Raw genomic sequence first — 17,665 nt, forward strand, 5'->3', positions numbered from 1 at the left:
AGCATGAGATTGCTCTGTCAGGAATGTAGGTCACCGCTTCCTTCTCTCCCTGGTTCACTCTTCCTCATCTTTTCTGATGGGCTCATCACTTAGTGGTATTCATTAAATTATTGCCCATCTCCTGCACTGTGAGACCCTTGATGATAGAAACTTTAAGTTTTTTATTGTGCATATCAACACCTCAGCATATTGCATTTTATGTTGGTTCACAAAGGAAAACACATCCAGGAATTACTCAAGGAACTTCTCAGAAATACAGATTATCAGGCTTGATCATGAGATTCTGATTCCATACAACTTGGAAGAGGCACAGAAATCTGCATTTCCATAAAGTCTTCATGAGAACTTGGTGCAGATGTCCCAAATTTAAGAATAATTCATAGGAAATAATGAAAAATTAAATAAAGAATGAAAATAACAAATTAGCTGTATTCATTTTATTAAATTATTCATTATAAATCCTTGTCCTAAATCTAAAAATAATTCCAGCAAAACAACTATTTAAAGTTACCTCGCAAAACATAAATGATGTAAAACATCAAGACTATGTGTTAGCTGTAAAGGAAATAACAAGGCAAAATATTGGTTTGTTGATTAGTTTAATAGTGAAGCTTCTTTGAACACTTTTATTTTTCAAGTTTATATCTTCCTAACACTTAATTATGCACTAAACTCTTACATCCCCATTGCTTCATATCGTCTTCACAATAACATCTAGAACTAGAAAGGCAAGTAATAATAATTTTTTTTCAGATATATGTGAAGAAAATAAAGCTTAAAAAGGTCAAGACACTTTAAAACAAATTAAACACATTACACATTAAAACAAATTAATCCCATCAGCTTATTATAATAGCTACTTGTGATTTTTAATTTGGGAAAATCAACCTTTTTCAGGTGCATACATGTATATCCATAGCTACAATCCATATATCCATAGCTACAATCAACATAGATGTATGTTTAACTCTGTTGTTTTATATTAGTTTTTCATGTTATCAGAGATTTCATAATTTTTGTCATTTATGTATGGATTTTTATTAGTTGATACTCATCCATCCTGTTGAGGAAACATGATTTATTCATCCATTTACCTGCTATTGATCATTTGTTCATATCCACATTTTAAACTGCATTTTAAAAATATTCTTATAATGAACATATCTGTGCCCAAGTACCTATAACTGTGTGTGTGTGTGTGTGTGTGTGTGTGTGTGTGTTGTAGGCATTTGAGATTTGAAACCAGATAGCCTGACTAGAACATGAGAAACTATTTTTCTAATTTTAATTGTAAGATTTCAGTCAGACAGAGTTAAGACACTAGTTTTTAATCTTTCACCACAAACCAGAAAATTCTTCATTTGAATGAAATATTAAAATCCTCAGCAAATCTTCCAATTTTCTTCTGCAGCATGTAGTAGAGATCCATCCAATTTTAAGTCCCAGCCTTTCTCAGAAAAATATGTTCGTACAAATTCTCCATTAATGAAGAGGTCTTATATACATACTAGTATGTTTAGAATATCTGGGGGACTATATCTATTACACAAAATTTTTGCTAAACCTTAGACAAAAAAAGAATCAAGTTCCCAAATCCAAGATACAGGTAGTATGCTAAATAATGTAAAAAGCAAAAGTTATATAATAATTTAGGAATAAAAGGAAATATTTATACCTAGATTTTGACTGAGACTATTATGTCTCAGTTGACCACAAAATCGGCCTTTGGGCTTTTAAAAGCCAAAGATTATATAGGAAACATGATAGATATCTAGTTTCTAAAACTATTAACATTCATAATTATAATTTGCCTTTTGGAAACTGGGACTCTAAAAAATGCTAATAGTGAGACTCGAAACATTGATACGCAGATAAAATTCGAAATACAAGCAAATCAATTACACAATGCCAGGCTCATTGTTGAAGTTTGCTATTGTACCTGCAGTAAAAGTTAGATGTTAAAATTGCCGAGATAATATTGAAAATGTGAGTCAGCAAGCAGAATTCCCTAATAACACACTTTACAAAAAATGTTTTCAAATAATGTGAAAAGATTAGGTTTTGCTCTGTTTTGTTATGTTGTGACATAACTTACTTATCTAGAAATAAACTAACATTGAGATGGGTTTAATAGTTAAGATATCCACACAGAGTTGGTTTGGAGGGTCTGTGAAACAGATTTGATCTCGAAATTCTTTGATGAGCATGGTTTCTAAATTGAGGTGGAAAAGATCATGAGTCCAAACGGTAAAAGCCATTCAAATAAAGAGATCAGAATTAGTAATTTCAAGGAGAATACAATCAGGAAGAACTGGATTTCCAAGCTGGCCATTAATAATCAATTTGAATTGAAATAACGCTAACACTGGAATTAACTATGTACTACATACAACTTAATTTTGGAAACAAACTTGCCTAAACACATGATAGAACAATGACAGCAGGCAGGCCTTGAGAGACTGAAATGTTGTGAAAAAATAAATACATGGGTAAGCTCTACACTCACCCCATGCTTTCCATGAGGTTTCGTGCCAGTTTACCGCAAAGTGAAATAAAACTCAAGGAGAAAGCTCAGTCTTGGTTACTGAGGAAACAGAGAATAGAATTCCAAAATGCCAAATAAACTGGATATAGTTGCAACATCTTTGATAGGAGAAAACTGGAAAGAAGTGAGGCAAAAATTCTGTGTGTAGTATCTTCTTGAGGAACTGGCCAATTCCAAACCTGTTCCAGCATAAGACAAGACCAGGTAACCCAGAATAAACCAGCATCTGGAAGACAAAAGAACTTAACAGAAATGTTAGCATTCAGTTGTTGATGAGAAGAGGAAGGTTGGCATTAAAGCCCTGCAAATGTAAAAAAAAACATGGTGACTACAACTTACTCAAGAATAGAGAGAAAATGGAAACAGACCAGCCTGAATAAAGCCAAAACTAACCCACAACAGCAGCAAGATAATCAACTGGTTCTCTCTGCCAGCCAGGAAAAAATAAAAATAAAAAAGTCTTTTTTGAAGTAGGTAGTGTTGCTCATAGTGTCCACAGTTTTTAATTCAAAATATCTAACATCCAACAAAAACCTATGGAACTAAGATTGTCAGAATACAATGAACATTAACTGCTGCATATGATTGTTGGATATGACAGTATCATCACATTACACCAGAGAAAGCCTGTGTATTTGGAACTGGGACACTACATATATTTTTTCAAGATTGTCTTTGTGACCTTGAGCAAACTGCATAACTTGTTTTTTTAAAAAATTAAATAAATTATAAATTATTTTAGAAATGAGCATCACAATCCCTACTTGTCCCTTCTGATGGGCTGCTGTGGAATCAAAAGTTTAAATTGCATACTTATGTCAATTACAGAACAGAAATTCTATAGTTCAGTTATCTCCTTTTTTTTTCCTTTAGTTCTTCTAAAAAAATGGGATGCATGTGCAGAACATAAAGGTTTGTTACATAGGTATACATGTGCCATCCTGGTTTGTTGCACCTATTGACCCATATTCTTAAGTTCCCTGTCCTCAACCCCTACCCCCCAACAAACCCTGGTGTGTGTTGTTCCCCTCCCTGTGTCCATGTGTTCTCATTGTTCAACTCCCACTTACGAGTGAGAACATTCGGTGTTTGATTTTATGTTTCTGTGTTTGTTTGCTGAGGATGATGGCTTCCAGTTTCATCCATGTCCCTGCAAAGGACGTGATCTCATTCCTTTTTATGGCTTCATAGTATTCCTTGGTGTATGTGTATCACATTTTCTTTATCCAGTTTATCATTGATGGGCATTTGGGCTGGTTCCAAGTCTTTGCTATTGTAAATAGTGCTGCAATAAACATAGGTGTGCATGTGTCTTTATAGTAGAATGATTTATATTCCTTTGGGTATACACCCAGTAATGGGTCAAATGGTATTTCTGGTTCTAGATCCTCAAGGTATTGCCATACTGTCTTCCACAATGGTTGAACTAATTTACATTCCCACCAGCAATGTAAAAGCATAGCTATTTCTCCACACCCTCGCTAGCATCTATTGTTTCCTGACTTTTTAATAATTGCTATTCTGACTGGTGTGAGATGGGATCTCACTGTGGTTTTGATTTGCATTTTTCTGATGATCAGTGATGTTGAGCTTTTTTTCATACGTTTGTTGGCTGCATAAATGTCTTCTTTTGAGAAGTGTCTGTTTGTATCCTTTGCCCACTTTTTGATGGGGTTTTTTTCTTGTAAATATATTTAAGTTCCTTCTGAATGCTGGATATTAGACCTTTGTCAGATGGGTAGATTGCAAAATTTTTCTCCCATTCTGTAGGTTGCCTGTTCACTGTGATGATAGTCTCTTTTGCTGTGCAGAAGCTCTTTAGTTTAATTAGATCATATTTGTCAATTTTGGCTTTTGTTGCAATTGTTTTTGGTGTTTTTGTCATGAAGTCTTTGCCCATGCCTATGTCCTGAATGGTATTGTCTAGGTTTTCTTCTTGGGTTTTTATGGTCTTGAGTTTTACATTCAAGTCTTTAATCCATCTTGAGTTAATTTTTGTATAAGGTGTAAGGAAGGGGTCCAGTTTCAGTTTTTTGTATTTGGCTAGCCAGTTTTCCCAGGACCATTTACTGAATAAGAGAGCCTTTCCCCATTGCTTGTTTTTGTCAGGTTTGTTGAAGATCAGATGGTTGTAGATGTGTGGTGCTATTTCTGAGGTCTCTGTTCTGTCTGCTCCATTGGTCTATATATCTGTTTTGGTACCAGTACCATGCTAATTTAGGCACTGTAACCTTGTAGTATAGTTTGAAACAGGTAGTGTGATGCCTCCAGCTTTGTTCTTTTTGCTTAGGATTGTCTTGGATATACAGAGTCTTCTTTGATTCCACATGAAATTTAAAATAGTTTTTTTTCTAATTCTGTGAAGAATGCCAGTGATAGTTTGATGGGAATAGCATTGAATCTATAAATTATTTTGGTCAGTATGGCCATTTCCATGATATTGATTCTTCCTATCCATGAAGATGGAATGTTTTTCCATCTGTTTGTGTCCTCTCTTATTTCCTTGTGCAGTGATTTGAAGTTCTCCTTGAAGAGGTCATTCACATCACTTGTTAGCTGTATTCCTAGGTATTTTATTCTCTTTGTAGCAATTGTGAATGGGAGTTCATTCATGATTTGGCTCTCTGCTTGCCTAATGTTGGTGTAAAGGAATGCTTGTGAATTTTGCATATTGATTTTGTATCCTGAGACTTTGTCGAAGTTACTTATCCATTCAAGAAGTTTTTGGGCTGAGGTGATTGGGTTTTCTAAATATAATATCATGTCATCTGCAAACAGAGACAACTTGACTTCCTCTCTTCCTATTTGAATACCGTTTATTTCTTTCTCTTGCCTGATTGCCCTGGCCAGAATTTCCAATACTGTGTTGAATAGGAGTGGTGAGAGAGGGCATCCTCGTCTTGTACCAGTTTTCAAAGGGTTCCAGCTTTTGCTCATTCAATATAATATTAGCTGTGGGTTTGTCACGAATAGCTCTTATTATTTTGAGATATGTTCCATCAATACCTAGTTTACTGAGAGTTTTTAACATGAAAGAATGTTGAACTTTATCCAAGGCCTTTTCTGCATCTATTGAGATAATCATGTGGTTTTTGTCTTTGGTTCTGTTTATGTGATGGATTACGTTTATTGATTTCCATATGTTGAAACAGGCTTGCATTGCAGGGATCATGGTGGATAAGTTTTTTGATGTGCTGCTGGATTTGGTGTGGCAGTATTTTATTGAGGATTTTTGCATCAATGTTCATCAGGGATACTGGTCTGAAGTTTTCTTTTTTTGTTGTGTCTCTTCCAGGTTTTGGTATCAGGGTGATGCTGGATTCATAAAATGAGTTAGGGAGGAGTCCCTTCCTTTCAATTGTTTGGAATAGTTTCAAAAGGAATGGCACCCGCTCCTCTTTCTATTTCTGGTAGAATTCAGCTGTGAATCCATCTGACCTTGGGCTTGTTTTGGTTGGTAGACTATTAATTACTGCCTCAATTTCAGAGCTTGTTATTGGTCTATTCAGGGATTCAACTTTTTTTCTGTTTTAGTCTTGGTAGGGTGTTTGCATCCAGGAATTTATCCATTTCTTCTAGGTTTTCTACTTTATTTATGTAGAGGTGTTTATAGTATTCTCTGATGGTAGTTTGTATTTCTGTGGGGTCAGTGGTGATATCCCCTTTATCATTATTTATTGTATCTATTTGATTCTTCTCTCTTTATTAGCCTAGGTAACAGTCTATCTATTTTGTTAATTTTTTCAGAAAAACAGCTTCGGGATTTGTTGATTTTTTAGAGGGTTTTTGTGTCTCTACCACCTTCATTTTTTCTATCTTCTAAGTTATTTCTTGTCTCCTGGTAGCTTTTGGATTAGTTTGCTCTTGCCTCTCTAGCTCTTTTATCATGTTAGGATGTCAATGTGAGGTTGTTCTAGCTTTCTGATGTGGGCATTTAGTGCTATAAATTTCCCTCTTAACACTGCTTTAGCTGTGTCCCAGAGATTCTGCTGCATTGTCTCTTTGTTCTCATCGGTTTCAAAGAACTTCTTGATTTCTGCCTTAACTTCATTATTTACCCAGGAGTCATTTGGTGGCAGGTTGTTCAATTTCCATGAAATTGTGGGTTTCGAGTGAGTTTCTTAACTCTGAGCTCTAATTTGATTGCACTGTGGTCTAAGAGACTGTTTGTTATGATTTCAGTTCTTTTGCATTTGCTAAAGAGTGTTTTACTTCCAATCATGTGGTCAATTTTAGAATATGTGCCATGTGGCACGGAGAAGAATGTATATTCTGTTGATTTGGGGTAGAGAGTTCTGTAGACATCTGCTAGGTCCACTTGATCCAGAGCTGAGATCAAGTCCTGAATATCCTTGTTAATTTTCTGTCTCATTGATCTGTCTAATACTGACAATGGAGTGTTTAAGTCTCCCACTATTATTGTGTGGGAATCTAAGTCTCTTTGTAGTTTTCTTTTTTTTTTTTTTTTTAATTATACTTTCAGTTTTAGGGTACATGTGCACATTGTGTAGGTTAGTTACATATGTATACATGCACCATGCTGGTGTGCTTCACCCATTAACTCGTCATCTAGCATTAGGTATATCTCCCAATGCTATCCCTCCCCCCCCCCCCACAACAGTCCCCAGAGTGTGATATACCCCTTCCTGTGTCCATGTGATCTCATTGTTCAATTCCCACCTCTGAGTGAGAATATGCAGTGTTTGGTTTTTTGTTCTTGCGATAGTTTACTGAGAATGATGGTTTCCAATTTCATCCATGTCCCTACAAAGGACATGAACTCATCCTTTTTTATGGCTGCATAGTATTCCATGGTATATATGTGCCACATTTTCTTAATCCAGTCTATCATTGTTGGACATTTGGGTTGGTTCCAAGTCTTTGCTATTGTGAATAATGCCGCAATAAACATACGTGTGCATGTGTCTTTATAGCAGCATGATTTATAGCCATTTGGGTATATACCCAGTAATGGGATGGCTGGGTCAAATGGTATTTCTAGTTCTAGATCCCTGAGGAATCGCCACACTGATTTCCACAATGGTTGAACTAGTTTACAGTCCCACCAACAGTGTAAAAGTGTTCCTATTTCTCCACATCCTCTCCAGCACCTGTTGTTTCCTGACTTTTTAATGATTGCCATTCTAACTGGTGTGAGATGATATCTCATAGTGGTTTTGATTTGCATTTCTCTGATGGCCAGTGATGATGAGCATTTTTTCATGTGTTTTTTGGCTGCATAAATGTCTTCTTTTGAGAAGTGTCTGTTCATATCCTTTGCCCACTTTTTGATGGGGTTGTTTGTTTTTTTCTTGTAAATTTGTTTGAGTTCATTGTAGATTCTGGATATTAGCCCTTTGTCAGATGAGTAGGTTGCGAAAATTTTCTCCCATGTTGTAGGTTGCCTGTTCACTCTGATGGTAGTTTCTTTTGCTGTGCAGAAGCTCTTGAGTTTAATTAGATCCCATTTGTCAATTTTGGCTTTTGTTGCCATTGCTTTTGGTGTTTTGGACATGAAGTCCTTGCCCACGCCTATGTCCTGAAAGGTAATGCCTAGGTTTTCTTCTAGGGTTTTTATGGTTTTAGGTCTAACGTTTAAATCTTTAATCCATCTTGAATTGATTTTTGTATAAGGTGTAAGGAAGGGATCCAGTTTCAGCTTTCTACATATGGCTAGCCAGTTTTCCCAGCACCATTTATTAAATAGGGAATCCTTTCCCCATTGCTTGTTTTTCTCAGGTTTGTCAAAGATCAGATAGTTGTAGGTAAGCGGTGTTATTTCTGAGGGCTCTGTTCTGTTCCATTGATCTATATCTCTGTTTTGGTACCAGTACCATGCTGTTTTGGTTACTGTAGCCTTGTAGTATAGTTTGAAGTCAGGTAGTGTGATGCCTCCAGCTTTGTTCTTTTGGCTTAGGATTGACTTGGCGATGCGGGCTCTTTTTTGGTTCCATATGAACTTTAAAGTAGTTTTTTCCAATTCTGTGAAGAAAGTCATTGGTAGCTTGATGGGGATGGCATTGAATCTGTAAATTACCTTGGGCAGTATGGCCATTTTCACGACATTGATTCTTCCTACCCATGAGCATGGAATGTTCTTCCATTTGTTTGTATCCTCTTTTATTTCCTTGAGCAGTGGTTTGTAGTTCTCCTTGAAGAGGTCCTTCACATCCCTTATAAGTTGGATTCCTAGGTATTTTATTCTCTTTGAGGCAACTGTGAATGGGAGTTCACTCATGATTTGGCTCTCTGTTTGTCTGTTGTTGGTGTATAGGAATGCTTGTGATTTTTGTACATTGATTTTGTATCCTGAGACTTTGCTGAAGTTGCTTATCAGCTTAAGGAGATTTTGGGCTGAGACGATGGGGTTTTCTAGATAAACAATCATGTCGTCTGCAAACAGGGACAATTTGACTTCCTCTTTTCCTAATTGAATACCCTTTATTTCCTTCTCCTGCCTGATTGCCCTGGCCACAACTTCCAACACTATGTTGAATAGGAGCGGTGAGAGAGGGCATCCCTGTCTTGTGCCAGTTATCAAAGGGAATGCTTCCAGTTTTTGCCCATTCAGTATGATATTGGCTGTGGGTTTGTCATAGATAGCTCTTATTATTTTGAAATACGTCCCATCAATACCTAATTTATTGAGAGTTTTTAGCATGAAGGGTTGTTGAATTTTGTCAAAGGCTTTTTCTGCATCTATTGAGATAATCATGTGGTTTTTGTCTTTGGCTCTGTTTATATGCTGGATTACATTTATTGATTTGCGTATATTGTACCAGCCTTGCATCCCAGGGATGAAGCCCACTTGATCATGGTGGATAAGCTTTTTCATGTGCTGCTGGATTCAGTTTGCCAGTATTTTATTGAGGATTTTTGCATCAATGTTCATCAAGGATAGTGGTCTAAAATTCTCTTTTTTGGTTGTGTCTCTGCCCGGCTTTGGTATCAGAATGATGCTGGCCTCATAAAATGAGTTAGGGAGGATTCCCTCTTTTTCTATTGATTGGAATAGTTTCAGAAGGAATGGTACCAGTTCCTCCTTGTACCTCTGGTAGAATTCGGCTGTGAATCCATCTGGTCCTGGACTCTTTTTGGTTGGTAAACTATTGATTATTGCCACAATTTCAGCTCCTGTTATTGGTCTATTCAGAGATTCAACTTCTTCCTGCTTTAGTCTTGGGAGAGTGTATGTGTCGAGGAATGTATCCATTTCTTCTAGATTTTCTAGTTTATTTGCGTAGAGGTGTTTGTAGTATTCTCTGATGGTAGTTTGTATTTCTGTGGGATCGGTGGTGATATCCCCTTTATCATTTTTTATTGTGTCTATTTGATTCTTCTCTCTTTTTTTCTTTATTAGTCTTGCTAGCAGTCTATCAATTTTGTTGATCCTTTCAAAAACCAGCTCCTGGATTCATTGATTTTTTGAAGGGTTTTTTTGTGTCTCTATTTCCTTCAGTTCTGCTCTGATTTTAGTTATTTCTTGCCTTCTGCTAGCTTTTGAATGTGTTTGCTCTTGCTTTTCTAGTTCTTTTAATTGTGATGTTAGGGTGTCAATTTTGGATCTTTCCTGCTTTCTCTTGTGGGCATTTAGTGCTATAAATTTCCCTCTACACACTGCTTTGAATGTGTCCCAGAGATTCTGGTATGTTGTGTCTTTGTTCTCGTTGGTTTCAAAGAACATCTTTATTTCTGCCTTCATTTCGTTATGTACCCAGTAGTCATTCAGGAGCAGGTTGTTCAGTTTCCATGTAGTTGAGCGGCTTTGAGTGAGATTCTTAATCCTGAGTTCTAGTTTGATTGCACTGTGGTCTGAGAGATAGTTTATTATAATTTCTGTTCTTTTACATTTGCTGAGGAGAGCTTTACTTCCAAGTATGTGGTCAATTTTGGAATAGGTGTGGTGTGGTGCTGAAAAAAATGTATATTCTGTTGATTTGGGGTGGAGAGTTCTGTAGATGTCTATTAGGTCCGCTTGGTGCAGAGCTGAGTTCAATTCCTGGGTATCCTTGTTGACTTTCTGTCTCGTTGATCTGTCTAATGTTTTTCTGTTCTGGTTTTTCCCAATCTTTGTGGTTTTATCTACTTTTGGTCTTTGATGATGGTGATGTACAGATGGGTTTTCGGTGTGGATGTCCTTTCTGTTTGTTAGTTTTCCTTCTAACAGACAGGACCCTCAGCTGCAGATCTGTTGGAATACCCTGCCGTGTGAGGTGTCAGTGTGCCCCTGCTGGGGGGTGCCTCCCAGTTAGGCTGCTCGGGGGTCAGGGGTCAGGGACCCACTTGAGGAGGCAGTCTGCCCGTTCTCAGATCTCCAGCTGCGTGCTGGGAGAACCACTGCTCTCTTCAAAGCTGTCAGACAGGGACATTTAAGTCTGCAGAGGTTACTGCTGTCTTTTTGTTTGTCTGTGCCCTGCCCCCAGAGGTGGAGCCTACAGAGGCAGGCAGGCCTCCTTGAGCTGTGGTGGGCTCCACCCAGTTCGAGCTTCCCAGCTGCTTTGTTTACCTAATCAAGCCTGGGCAATGGCGGGCGCCCCTCCCCCAGCCTCGCTGCCGCCTTGCAGTTTGATCTCAGACTGCTGTGCTAGCAATCAGCGAGACTCCGTGGGCGTAGGACCCTCCGAGCCAGGTGTGGGATATAGTCTCGTGGTGCGCCGTTTTTTAAGCTGGTCTGAAAAGCGCAATATTCGGTTGGGAGTGACCCGATTTTCCAGGTACGTCCGTCACCCCTTTCTTTGACTCGGAAAGGGAACTCCCTGACCCCTCGCGCTTCCCAGGTGAGGCAATGCCTCGCCCTGCTTCGGCTCGCGCAGGGTGCGCGCACCCACTGACCTGCGCCCACTGTCTGGCACTCCCTAGTGAGATGAACCCGGTACCTCAGATGGAAATGCAGAAATCACCGTCTTCTGCGTCGCTCACGCTGGTTGCTGTAGACCGGAGCTGTTCCTATTCGGCCATCTTGGCTCCAATGTCTCTTTGTAGTTTTCTAAGAACTTGTTTTATGAATCTGGGTGCTCCTTTATTGGATATATAGTCAGAATAGTTAGCTCTTCTTGTTGAATTGTTCCCTTTACCATTACATTATGTAGTGCCCTTCTTTGTTTTTGTTCGTTTGTTTGTTTGTTTTTTATCTTTGTTGGTTTAAAGTCTGTTTTGTCAGAGACTGGGATTGCAACTCCTGTTTTTTTTGTTTGTTTGTTTGTTTTGTTTTGTTTTGCTTTCCATTTGCTTGGTAAATTTTCCTCCATCCCTTTAGTTTGAGCCTGTGTGTTTCTTTGTGTGTAAGATGGGTGTCCTGAATATGGCATACCAATGGTTCTTGACTCTTTATCCAATTTGCCAATCTGTGTCTTTTAATTGGGACATTTAGCCCATTTACTTTTAAGGTTAGTATTGTTATGTGTGAATTTGATCCTGCCATCATGACACTACTTGGTTATTTTGCACACTAGTTGATGCAGTTTCTTCATAGTCTTTATATTTTGGTGTGTTTTTGCAGTGGCTTGTACCAGTTTTTCCTTTTCATATTTAGTTCTTCTTTCATGAGCTCTTGCAGGGCAGGCCTGGTGGTAACGAAATCCCTCAGCATTTGTTATCTGGAAAAAATTTTGTTTCTCCTTCGCTTATGAAGCTTAGTTTGGCTGGATATGAAATTCCAGGTTGAAAATTCTTTTCATTAAGAATGTTGAATATTGGCCCCCAGTCTTTACTGGCTTATAGAGTTTCTGCTGAGACATCAGCTATTAGTCTAATAGGGTTCCTTTGTAAGTGACCTGGGCTTTCTCTCCGGCTGCCCTTAACAGTTTTTCCTTCACTTTGACCTTGGAGAATCTGATGATTATGTGTCTTGGGGTTGATCTTCTCATGGAGTATCTTTTTTTTTTTTTTTTTTGAGACGGAGTCTTGCTCTGTCACCCAGGCTGGAGTGCAGTGGCATGGTCTTGGCTCACTGCAAACTCCACCTCCCGGGTTCACACCATTCTCCTGCCTCAGCCTCCTGAGTAGCTGGGACTACAGGTGCGCACCACCAAGCCCGGCTAATTTTTTGTGTTTTTAGTAGAGATGGGGTTTCACCGTGTTAGCCAGGATGGTCTCGATCTCCTGATCTCATGATCCGCCCGCCTCAGCCTCCCAGAGTGCTCATGGAGTTTCTTAACGGTGTTTTCTGTATTTCCTGAATTTGCATGTTGGTGTGTTTGCTAGGTTGGGGAAGTTCTCCTGGATAATATTCTAAAGTGTGTTTTCCAGCTTGTTTCCGTTCTCCCTGTCTCCTTCTGGTATTCCCATCAATCATAGGTTTGGTCTTTTTATAAAGTCCCATATGTCTTGGAGGCTTTGTTCATTCCTTTTCATTCTTTTTTCTCTATTCTTGTCTGCGTGTCTTATTTCAGTAAGGTGGTCTTCAAACTCTGATATCCTTTCTTGCGCTTGGTCAATTTGGCTGTTGATACTCGTGTATGCTTCACGAAGTTCTTGTGCCGTGTTATTCAGCTCCTTCAGGTCATTTATGTTTCTCTCTAAACTAGTTATTCTAGTTAGCAATCCCTGTAACCTTTTATCAAGGTTCTTAGCTTCTTTGCATTGGGTTAGAACATGCATCTTTAGCTCAGGGTTGTTTTTTATTATCCATCTTCTGAAGCCTACTTCTGCCAATTTGTCCATCTGTTCCTCCGTCCACTTGCGTGCCCTAGATGGAGAGATGTTGCAGTCATTTAAAGGAGAAGAGGCACTCTGGCCTTTTGGGTTTTCCACATTTTTTGTTTATTCTCTCTCATCTTCATGAGTTCGTCTAGTTTTGGTCTTTGAGGCTGCTGACACTTGGATCGAGTTTTTGTGGGGGCCTTTTTTGTTGTTGTTGATATTCTTGTCACTTTCTGCTTGTTTGTTTGTTTCTTTCAATAGTAAGCTCCCTCTTCTGTAGAGCTGCTGCAGTTTGCTGGGGGTTCATTTCAGGCCCTATTCATCTGATTTGCTCCCGTGCCTGGAGATATCACTCAAGGAGGCTAGAAGATAGCAAAAATGGGTGCCTGCTCCTTCTTCTGGAGCCTCTGTCCTCAAGAGGCACCAAACTGATGCCGGTAGGATCGCTCCTGTATAGGGTGTCTGACAACCCCTGTTGGAGAGTCTCACCCAGTTGGGTGGCACAGGGAGTACTTCGTCCCTTGGTGGACAAAGGAAGCACTTTGTCCCTTGGTGGAGATAGTGTGCTTCACTAAGGGGAAACCCACTTGTCTGGGCTCCCTGGATTTCTCAGAACTTCCAGGAGGAGAGGGTAAGTCTGCTGGCCCACAGAGACTGTGGCCACCCCTCCCCCTAGGGTCTCAGACCCAGGGAGATCCGAATTCTGTCCCTGAGCCTCTGGCTAGAGTTACTGGAGATCCTGCAGGGAAGGCCCACCGAGTGAGGAAGGATGGGTCAGGTTTAGGCCTGAAAAGGCACTCTGGCAGCAGTCTGCCACAGCCAGTATGATGGGCTGTGGGGACAAGCCTTGGGACTAAGCTGTCCAGCCTCCTTGGCTCCAGCAAGGGAAAAGCATAGCCTGGAGCTATCGAAATGAGTGCCACCCTTCCCCCACCCAGGGAGTTTAGCATGTTGGCAGTTGCCAGTGGCAGTGCTGGCTGCTGCCCCTCCCCCAAGAAGCTCAAACAGCTTAGACAGCAGGCAGCCACAGCTGGTGCTGGTTGCCTCTCCCCGCAGGAGTTTGGCAGGCTTAAGCAGATTGCAGCTGAGAGGCTGTAAGAATCTGTATATTCCAGGGTTGGGGTGCTAGGCCCCAGTGGCTTGGGTTCATGAGTAGGATCTTCCAATCCATGGGTTGCATAGTTCCTTGGAAAAAGCAGTGTCCCCAGCTGGGTAGCACGCTCACTCACTGCCTCTCTGGCTGGAGAGGGGAGGTTTCCCTTCCCCGTGTGGCTGTCAGGTGGGCTGTGGCACCACACTGTTCTTCCTTCTCTCCCGGAGTCAGGCCAGCCTTCTAGTCAATTTTAATGAGAGAACCTGGATACCTTGGTTGTCGGTGAAGGATTCACATGCTTATTATGTGTTTTTTTGTTTGTTTGTTTGTTTGTTTTTTCTTCAACAGGAGCCTCAGAATACAGCTGCTTCTAGTCAGCCACCTTGGCCCTGCCCCCCAGATATCTCCTTTTTATGGAGGTTGAAGGTAGGATCCAGCTGGGGAAAAAGTGGTTCATGTCTATGTTGCTAGCTCAAGACAAAGCCCACTTCAGAAAATGTGCCCCAGTTAGTACTCCTTTTTCACATATTCCATAAGAATGAATGATTATGGTTGATTATGGTGGTATCCTCATTATCTGAATGTAATCAGATTGATGTTTTCAAAATACTTTATTCAACTTAACTCTGTTAAGGGGTAAACCAGTTTCTGGATGGTTAAATGTATAGAGATAAAGAATCTTGCCCACTTCATCTATTGAACAAATATTTGAGTACTATCTTAGAAGAGACATTGTTCTAAGTGCCTAGGATACATCATTGAAAAAAACACAGTAATTCCTGTCCTTGAGGTGCTTGCATTCTAACAAAGGAAAACAGCAAGTGTAGACATAAACACAAAAATAAGAAAGCTATATATTAGGACATGATAAACACTGTGTGGAAAAATAGAAAGGTAATGCAGGCTTTGGTCGTGATGTAAGTGAAGGTAGAGATTGTCAGCCATTTTTAATAGGCTTTTAAAATATTACCTCATGAAGAAGGTGACATTTTAATTTGGGGCAATACTTGAAGGAGGTAAAATGTTTGAAAAATGATGAGGATATCTAGTGGACAGGAGTAATCCATGCAGTGTTTCTGAGGAGCAGCCAAAGCATTAGTGGCTGGGGCAAAGTGGGTGTGAGATTAAGGCTAGAAGATGAGACCAGAGGGTAACAAAGGGGCCAAATTATGTAAGGTCTGGTAGAATTTGGCTTTTATTGTGAGTGAAATGAGAAGCTGTTGTAAGATTCTGAACAAAGGGACAACATGATTTTATTTAAATATTCAAATAATCATCCAGTTTTCTATTTTGAGAAAAGATTCAGGGATAGGATGGGACAAGAATAGAAGCAGAGGAGGCTGGGTGTTGGCTAGTTGCGCAAACCCATGCAGCTCATCCTGGTGCTTGGAACTATGATGGTGACAGTAAGAGTGGGGTAAATTATTTGGGTCTAGTTACTTTTTGAAGCCAGAGTCAATAAGATTTCCTACTGAGTAGTTTGGGGGACATGAGAGAAGAATGGTGAATCAAGAAGAAATCCAATTTTATTGGCCTTAGTATCTAAAAGGAACTTCCAACAGCTGAGTTGAGAAATACTGCAGGTAAAGCAACTTTGAAGAGGAAAATCAGAAGTTGTCTTTGGGGCATATTATAGTTTAAAAAAATATTAAATAATTGGATGGAAAACTCAACCCATTTATCATTTATTTCAACATAAAAAGATGGAATACATTGATTGTTCTCATTTTGGCTCTCCTAAGCATTCCCCCAAGCAATACAGGAAGTGAACTTAATAGAATCAGTGATATTTATTGCTTTTTTAACATAAATCTTCACATGTTCTATTTGAAATGAGTAGTGTGGTCCCTTGCAATTACTTTTTTATTCCAACCTGTTCAAATATTTGAGTGGAAAATGGTCTTATCGGGTCATCGTGGAGACTTTGCTATTGCTGAGCTAATAATACTTTTTTTGAAAACTCCATTTAAATGGTGCAGATGAAAATCTATGCCTCCCCTCTATGTCACTCCCAAACACATTGGGAGATGAACCACAGGGGAAGCCCATATGTTAGAAAGGCATGCTTCATTTAGCTATTGCAACACGCTGGCTGAAGGGTGCTATAGATGGAGTTGCTTAGAAAAGATTACATCTCTTGGCTTCTGGCAAAGGAAAAAAGTGTTTAAAAAGGCTGTACTGAGGGCTAAGAGCTTTATGAAATTCTACAGGAGGCTTACAGAAATGGTGAGCTACTGACTTGTTATCAGGTACCAGCATTTGGACATCTTGACACTCTATAATTGAAATTCATTGCTTGACCTTTAGTCTATAAAAATGGTATGCTGTCATTAGCACTGACTGCTTGCTGTATTCTCCTGTCACTCCTTAGACCAGCTTAAACCATCTCAGATGAAATAGCCTATTTCATGTCAGACCTCAGAGTTTGCCACTATTAAAGTGGAAAGCTAAAGCAATGTTTAGCAATGTGGTAAAGACTAATGCAGTAGAATTGCTAGAGAAGTAGGAGTCTTTCTTTTTTAAATTCCCTTTAAAAATTAATGCTCTCGGGTATGGTACCATCTCTATTACACTACTCCTGTCAGAGTGAGAACCATTACTTTTTTTAATTGCATTTTAATTTAACCTGTGAATGCCACACTGTCTACCTTACATTTGACAAAGTATTCGAATGTTAGTTCACCAAGAAGACAAGTTAATGTAAGAATTACAAGGTAATATTTCACACTCGTGATGTGAAGAATTGAGGCAATTATGTGGATATTTTAGCCAAAAAAAAAAATCCATGCTGCCATAATTTTTTGAAAATTTTAGGTAACAGAGAAATTGATGGGTTTGGGTGATTTAACCCACACTTTATTCTGAGAATTACTTTATTTATCACTTGATGTCATCAGTTCCAATCCGATGGTCAGAGAGATGTTAGTTGTTCTGAGTATCCATGTTATAAGAGTAGTCACCTTGTTAACTAAAGAAATGGGATGACCTGGCTGTTGACAACTACAACTCTTGAACTGTCTCAAATCACATAGAGCTAAAGAGGATTCATCTTCTTGGTGACTTAAGAAACTGAATTGTAAAAACATGGAAAATCATTCTACTTCTTTCCGATGTATGGTCTCAATTTTCCTTTATGCAGAAACAGACTTCAAAAACATTATTGTGAAATGATTGTGGAAAAATCAAAGCACGGTGTTTAGAGTGACGGAAATATTTCTCTCAAGTCAATACCGTATTCTGTTCTAGGTCATTCATAAACTTAACCCGTGCATAACTGCTGAGAATTATCTTTCCTCTCTCTCCTCCGAGTTTAAAAGAGCTTTTTATCTCTTATTTTCTTAAATACGTCAAACAGCATTGGATTAATACTGGAATACCAATATCTA

The 17,665-nt window shown here is 39.1% G+C and overlaps 1 long non-coding RNA gene across 2 annotated transcripts in view; it reads left to right on the forward strand.

The window, feature by feature from the left end:
• LOC134808819 (uncharacterized) overlaps positions 1–17,665 on the forward strand; it is a 234,065-nt gene that overhangs the window by 6,014 nt on the left and 210,386 nt on the right. For both annotated transcript variants that reach the window (XR_010152635.1, XR_010152636.1), the window contains exon 2: positions 14,628–14,705. This is a non-coding gene — a long non-coding RNA (uncharacterized LOC134808819). The remainder of the gene's footprint in view (positions 1–14,627; positions 14,706–17,665) is intronic.

The sequence above is a fragment of the Pan troglodytes genome, chromosome 18 (assembly GCF_028858775.2).
Source record: "Pan troglodytes isolate AG18354 chromosome 18, NHGRI_mPanTro3-v2.0_pri, whole genome shotgun sequence".
NCBI classification, from domain to species: Eukaryota; Metazoa; Chordata; class Mammalia; order Primates; family Hominidae; genus Pan; species Pan troglodytes.